Consider the following 7,856-nt stretch of genomic DNA (forward strand, 5'->3'; position numbering starts at 1 on the left):
TTTGGTCTTTCATTAGAGATTATTGCAAATTTTGTTATGTGATCATTAAATATCTTACTTACAGAGGGTTCTACATTCTCTTCCACTTCTTCCTCATTTACTGTGTCCTTTTCTGCACTGTCTTGTTCAGGACCAAAGTAACAAAACTGAATTTCATCAATAACCTTCTCTACATCTGATACCGATCCACGGAACAGAGCCCTATTCAATTCATCTAACTTTATTGCTGGACTTTTAGCAAAATACAACCGTCTCACAAACTTTCTCATTTCAGTATGATGAACAGCCAGCATCCTAAAATGATGAAAAACACTTTTACACACTTTTCTAGATAGACAAGCCAGAGAATGACCCTGCAAACCAGTATTCTCTCTCACTCTGCATGGATCTAGACTTTGAAGCACCTTAATCTGTTTTACACTTTTTTTACTATATTCTCTTAGAAACTCACGAAATGTAACAATAGATTCCTGACGCACAGTGCAAATACTACTACAATTCCAAGTGTACACTGGGGCTTTAGGACGTCTCCCCATAGCCTCATCCGCCATCACTTGTACCTCATCTCTTGGAACCATTTTCTCCTTCTCCATTATACAACCATTTTTCACTACGTAAGCACGACCTCTGGTGTCAACTGCATGCAGCAAACTATTACTTTGAAAATAACTCTCTTCATTAAAAAAAGGTTCACTACTTGAACTATGCATCCATTCTCCTAAAAACACTTTACAAAAGTTTGTTCTTTTCACTTCTCTTTTCCTTTTGGTTTTTGATTTCAGTACATTAACCATTTTATCTAATGTACGCATCCTATTCAAAATTAAAATGAATAGTTTCCTTTTTAATTCTAATGCCTTAGCTGCAATGGCTTCAATTTCTTTTTTTCTCTTATAAAATTTAGCCTTTTGCTTATATTTCTTCACATCCTTTATCAAATTGGACATAACTCTTCTCTGAAACATTTTTCTACGTATTTCTTTAAACGCTGTTTTTCTGTTTAAATTAATCTTTATTGTTTCTGAAGGTATATTTGCATTAACTAAATGCTAAATTTTTTCCTGTTCTTTCCTATTTAAAACATTCTTTCCAGTACAGACATTTTGTACATTTTTCCTTTTTTTGAAGATGTTCTTTAAAAAATCTTTTGTCTGCTTACCAGAAGACTTTCTCTTTTTCCCAACATGAGCATCTCCAGGTAACTTAGGTCCTCCAGTTCTCTTCAAATATAGGTTTTTTTTTCTGGTTTTTCCTTAATCTGGATTTTGTAGGCATCTTAAATTTTGTTCACTGCTCTTCAGCAATACCTGAAAAAAACTAAAAAAAAAATCTTTATTTTATTTAAATATATTACTACATTTTTTATGATCTTTTCAAATCTTAAAATACTATGTACCCCTTTCCTACAAGTGAAAATCACAATAACGCCATCACAAATTAAATATCTAAAAACAATTCCTGTGTACACACAGAGTCATGATTTGATATTAGGCAGAAAACGAAATTTCTTTGCCAATTTGAAAGCACACTTCCTACTGCTTTTTTGGCAAGTGATAAGTACTTTTACAATCTAACACATTTCTAATCCACTTATCAGATTCTCAAAAAAGCACATGTCCAAACAGCTTTTTCAGACCACCAACATGTGTAACCTGGGTGACTGACTACACTCCAGCAAGGGCAACCAGCCTTAGTGATGCTGAATGTATTTGCATTACTGACTGCAACCTCAAACCCCACTCGGTTGTGAATACTGTGCATGATTCCACAGGATAAGCAGCTGGCTGTGTGCTAAGAGTCTGCTTCTGCATAAAAAAAATAGTTCCCCCTTTCCTACTTATGCAACTGTAAAATTACCAGAGCAATACGCAATAAATCTCTGCCTGTAATTTCTCATTGCACACAGAGTCATGTTTTCATATTAGTCAGAAAACGAAATTTCTTTGCCAATTTGAAAGCAAACTTACTACTCTTTTTTTTGGCAAGTGATAAGTACTTTTACAATCTGACACATTTCTAATCCACTTTTCAGATTCTCAAAAAAGCACATGTCCAAACAGCTTTTTCAGACCCCCAACATGTGTAACCTGGGTGACTGACTACACTCCAGCAAGGGCAACCAGCCTTAGTGATGCTGAATGTATTTGCATTACTGACTGCAACCTCAAACCCCACTCGGTTGTGAATACTGTGCATGATTCCACAGGATAAGCAGCTGGTTGTGTGCTAAGAGTCTGCTTCTGCATAAAAAAAATAGTTCCCCCTTTCCTACTTATGCAACCGTAAAATTACCAGAGCAATACGCAATAAATCTCTGGCGGTAATTCCTCATTGCACACAGAGTCATGTTTTCATATTAGTCAGAAAACGAAATTTCTTTGCCAATTTGAAAGCACACTTACTACTCTTTTTTTTGGCAAGTGATAAGTACTTTTACAATCTGACACATTTCTAATCCACTTTTCAAATTCTCAAAAAAGCACATGTCCAAACAGCTTTTTCAGACCAGCAAAATGTGTAACCTGGGTGACTGACTACACTCCAGCAAGGGCAACCAGCCTTAGTGATGCTGAATGTATTTGCATTACTGACTGCAACCTCAAACCCCACTCGGTTGTGAATACTGTGCATGATTCCACAGGATAAGCAGCTGGTTGTGTGCTCAGAGTCTGCTTCTGCATAAAAAAAATAGTTCCCCCTTTCCTACTTATGCAACTGTAAAATTACCAGAGCAATACGCAATAAATCTCTGCCTGTAATTCCTTATTGCACACAGAGTCATGTTTTCATATTAGTCAGAAAACGAAATTTCTTTGCCAATTTGAAAGCACACTTACTACTCTTTTTTTTGGCAAGTGATAAGTACTTTTACAATCTGACACATTTCTAATCCACTTATCAGATTCTCAAAAAAGCACATGTCCAAACAGTTTTTTCAGACCAGCAACATGTGTAACCTGGGTGACTGACTACACTCCAGCAAGGGCAACCAGCCTTAGTGATGCTGAATGTATTTGCATTACTGACTGCAACCTCAAACCCCACTCGGTTGTGAATACTGTGCATGATTCCACAGGATAAGCAGCTGGCTGTGTGCTAAGAGTCTGCTTCTGCATAAAAAAAATAGTTCCCCCTTTCCTACTTATGCAACTGTAAAATTACCAGAGCAATACGCAATAAATCTCTGCCTGTAATTCCTCATTGCACACAGAGTCATGTTTTCATATTAGTCAGAAAACAAAATTTCTTTGCCAATTTGAAAGCACACTTACTACTCTTTTTTTTGGCAAGTGATAAGTACTTTTACAATCTGACACATTTCTAATCCACTTTTCAGATTCTCAAAAAAGCACATGTCCAAACAGCTTTTTCAGACCAGCAACATGTGTAACCTGGGTGACTGACTACACTCCAGCAAGGGCAACCAGCCTTAGTGATGCTGACTGTATTTGCATTACTGACTGCAACCTCAAACCCCACTCGGTTGTGAATACTGTGCATGATTCCACAGGATAAGCAGCTGGCTGTGTGCTAAGAGTCTGCTTCTGCACAAAAAAAATAGTTCCCCCTTTCCTACTAATGCAACTGTAAAATTACCAGAGCAATATGCAATAAATCTCTGCCTGTAATTCCTCATTGCACACAGAGTCATGTTTTCATATTAGTCAGAAAACGAAATTTCTTTGCCAATTTGAAAGCACACTTACTACTCTTTTTTTTGGCAAGTGATAAGTACTTTTACAATCTGACACATTTCTAATCCACTTTTCAGATTCTCAAAAAAGCACATGTCCAAACAGCTTTTTCAGACCAGCAACATGTGTAACCTGGGTGACTGACTACACTCCAGCAAGGGCAACCAGCCTTAGTGATGCTGAATGTATTTGCATTACTGACTGCAACCTCAAACCCCACTCGGTTGTGAATACTGTGCATGATTCCTCAGGATAAACAGCTGGCTGTGTGCTAAGAGTCTGCTTCTGCACAAGAAAAATAGCTCCCCCTTTCCATCTAATGCAAATGTAAAATCACCAGAGCAATACGCAATAAATCTCTGCCTGTAATTCCTCATTGCACACAGAGTCATGTTTTCATATTAGTCAGAAAACGAAATTTCTTTGCCAATTTGAAAGCACACTTACTACTCTTTTTTTTGGCAAGTGATAAGTACTTTTACAATCTGACACATTTCTAATCCACTTTTCAGATTCTCAAAAAAGCACATGTCCAAACAGCTTTTTCAGACCAGCAACATGTGTAACCTGGGTGACTGACTACACTCCAGCAAGGGCAACCAGCCTTAGTGATGCTGAATGTATTTGCATTACTGACTGCAACCTCAAACCCCACTCGGTTGTGAATACTGTGCATGATTCCACAGGATAAGCAGCTGGCTGTGTGCTAAGAGTCTGCTTCTGCAGAAAAATAGCTCCCCCTTTCCATCTAATGCAAATGTAAAATCACCAGAGCAATACCAAACAGCTTTCTGAGACCAGCAACATGTGTAACCTGGGTGACTGACTACACTCCAGCAAGGACAACCAGCCTTAGTGATGCTGAATGTATTTGCATTACTGACTGGAACCTCAAACCCTAAAAGTATTCCTTATTTATACCAGTACACCTTAATTTATGGTGAAAACATAGTCCATATTATTTTACATGTTCCTCACATTTAAATTTCTCTCAAAACACAAAATGATGAAAACAACTTCAACAAAAGGAATTCCAATGCTATTATTCATTTCTTAATTTACCATATACATCCCCTCTCAAACTCTTAACTCACCTTTAAAATTAGTTAGTTGTGAAAGAAATGTGGCACTCAAACAGCAGATTATCAGAGCCAGGATCTCTGTTCTGTACACCTCTCTCCTCTCAGCAGAACCAGATAATGGCAAAGTTTCCCTCTCTTTTTCCACACATATACATGTTAGGTTCAAATCTCAGTGCTTCCCCCTTTTTTTCAAATGTAATCACACATTTTTATTGGTTGAAAACCAACCCTTTTCAAAAAGTACCCTTCCCCCAACTTGACTTCAGCCTAGTACCCTTCCCCCAACTTGACTTCTGCCTGCTACCATAGCAACAGCTCATGGAACACTGCTGTCTACAGTCAGGTCAGAAGTTCACCACACAATGTTTCATTTTCAATGAGCAAGAGTGCTTGACTTTTCTAACCTAACAGCAAATCCATACTAATGTTCTTTGGTAACACATTTTTCTGTACCAATACAAATCATGCTTCTATAAATTTACACACACAGCCTAGTTTTTAGTGTAGAATGGTATGAAACAGCCAATGAGTTCATTTTATTTTAAAAAAATATGTATGCCTCCATTTCCAAACTGTCTTTCATTTCTTTTTGCCATTCTTCTGAAAGACACTTCCTGAGTGCATCCAGATCTCCTTTGAAGATGTTCACAGTGTGGATTGTAGGTCACAGCTATGTCTTCTGGAGTGAAAAGTATGCAGAGAAAACAGGTATGGTGAGAGACCTTGCTTTGCCAAATGTAGACATTAAATGGATTGGTCAGAGAGGGTTAAAGTGGCACCAATTGATGCCATTGGTGAAAACCTTCATGCAAATCCAACACCCTGACCTCATAATAGTGCACTGTGGTGGCAATGACCTAGGCACTTTGACTGGGGTAGGTCTGGAAATGCTTATGAAGGAGACCTTTGCACAACTGTTTTCACTTTTCCCTAAAACTGCCTTTGTGTTTTCTAACATATGCCAAAGGCAAAAATGGAACTGGTCCAATCATTTTTGTCCACAGATTGACAAAGCAAGAAAGCACGTCAACAAATCTGTTTCTGCTTTCCTCCGTGACTATGGTATGGGTTCCATTTACCACAACAACTTGCGTTACGACATGCAAGACATTTATAGAGGAGATGGTGTACACTTCACTGATGAAGGGAACAGAGTCTTCCTCTTGAACCTTAGACTCTGCATCGGTACTTACTTGTAGGTACCACTAAAAAATCACTTAATAAACACAACGGCTCTTTTTAGAGCCCCCTAATATCTAAACACTTAAATCTGCATTTAATTTCATATTTTTTTTTTTTTTACCGTACGCGTACGGTGAGCTTACCGTACGCGTACCCCGTGATTTTTTTTAAAATTAATAAATGTTTTTTTTGTACTTTTCTGTCCTTCTTTGACCCCCTTTCAAATGTTAGGGGGTCTGTAACTCTCTTCCTTGCCCCCTTTTCAAGTTATCACCCTTTTTTTCTGAGTGAAACACACAAAAGCTAGCTGCAGGGCTGAAGCATCAGCATGTAGAGACCTCGCCAGTGACAGAAAAGTGTTCCTCTGCCAACACCCGGTAATGGATATTTATATATAACAAAGGGCATCCTTGTGTTATAGATTGCTCTGTCGCCATATGTACAAAACAAATAATCACATTTGCGCAATGCATGTATTAATCTTGTACATGATGTGTCAAGGTATCATGATAGTGGTCTTGCGAGGCTAGTTTGTAAGCAAGTACAGTTTGCTGGAAACTAATCCGCACTGTCACGGTTGCAAACGTGTGGCAAAAGTGTGAGAGTGAAGGCATCTTTAGGGAGAAACCCGTGTATATGTAAAAATGGCAGTTTTTCCCTCTAAGCCCAACTGAGACACATGACAGGATGCTTGTATATAGGGCCTCGATGTCCATCATGGCCAATATTTCTTTGTGTGGGTCAAACCCAGTGCCCTCCTATTTAGCAATCATGTGTCCTGTGTCTTTAATGAATGCTGGTAATTCACTAACCAACGGTTTAAGGAATATGTCCACATATTTCGAGAGTGGTTCTGTAGCTGCCCCAATAGTGGACACTATTGGGTTTAAAGGTGGATCTAACAAGTTTTTGTGAGTTTTAGGGACTCCATAAATCACTACTATCTGGTTATTAGCGTGGTTAAATAACTCATTTTGTCTCTTACAGATGATTCCCTTTCTAGCCGCCTCCTCACTCATTTTCATGATCTGGATGCTAACTTTTTTCTCAGGGTCCCCTTTAACTAGATGATAGTGTTCAGGCACCCTTAACATTTGTTTCATTTTGTCTTTGTATTGTTGTGTATTAAGGTGTACAATCTATCCCCTTTTATCACATGGTTTCACCGTTATGTATTCATTGTGCCAAAGTTTTTTTAATGACATATATTTGGGGAGAACAGATTGTAGGGTGGCTTGTGTACAAAGTTAGTCAGATTCTGGATCTTTAAGATCACAGCCTTCTCAAAAATGTCAACTTCCGGCCAAACGTCTATCAAGACTGGGAATGAAAGTAGATTGAGGTTTCAAGCCTGAAAGATTGGTTCCAGTTCTATTTCCATATTTATGAAGTATTTCTTCAATCTATGCCATCTGAATAAGGCAAACAAGTCTGTTGTAATCTCAAATATGTCTACCATGTACTTGAAATGAAAGAAAGTCCCTTGGCAAGGCGATTCTTCACCAGTTTCAGTAGTGGACAGATTCCCTGAGTGTAAAGCTTCATGCTGAACACTATTTTATTTCCTTCAAACTTCTACTGAAGATTGAAACTATGCTGATACCTTCTAATCAATCAATCAGTGGAATTGTAAGCGCGCTACTCACCCTTGAGGGTCTCAAGGTGCTGGGGGAGGGCAGCAGATCTGTTTAGCCAAAGAGCTAGGTCTTGAGGGTCTTCCTGAAGGTGTTCAGGGAGGGGGCGCGTCTGATGTCTGCCAGGAGCTCGTTCCAGGTTTTGGCCACGATGTAAGAGAAGGATTTTCTGCCTGCTCTGGCTCTGTGGATTCGCGGGGTTTCGGCCAGTGCGCGGTTGGCTGATCGGAGGTTTCTTTTGGGTACGTGGAAGGTGATTCTGT

Source organism: Triturus cristatus, chromosome 4_2 (assembly GCF_964204655.1).
Source record: "Triturus cristatus chromosome 4_2, aTriCri1.1, whole genome shotgun sequence".
Lineage (NCBI taxonomy): Eukaryota > Metazoa > Chordata > Amphibia > Caudata > Salamandridae > Triturus > Triturus cristatus.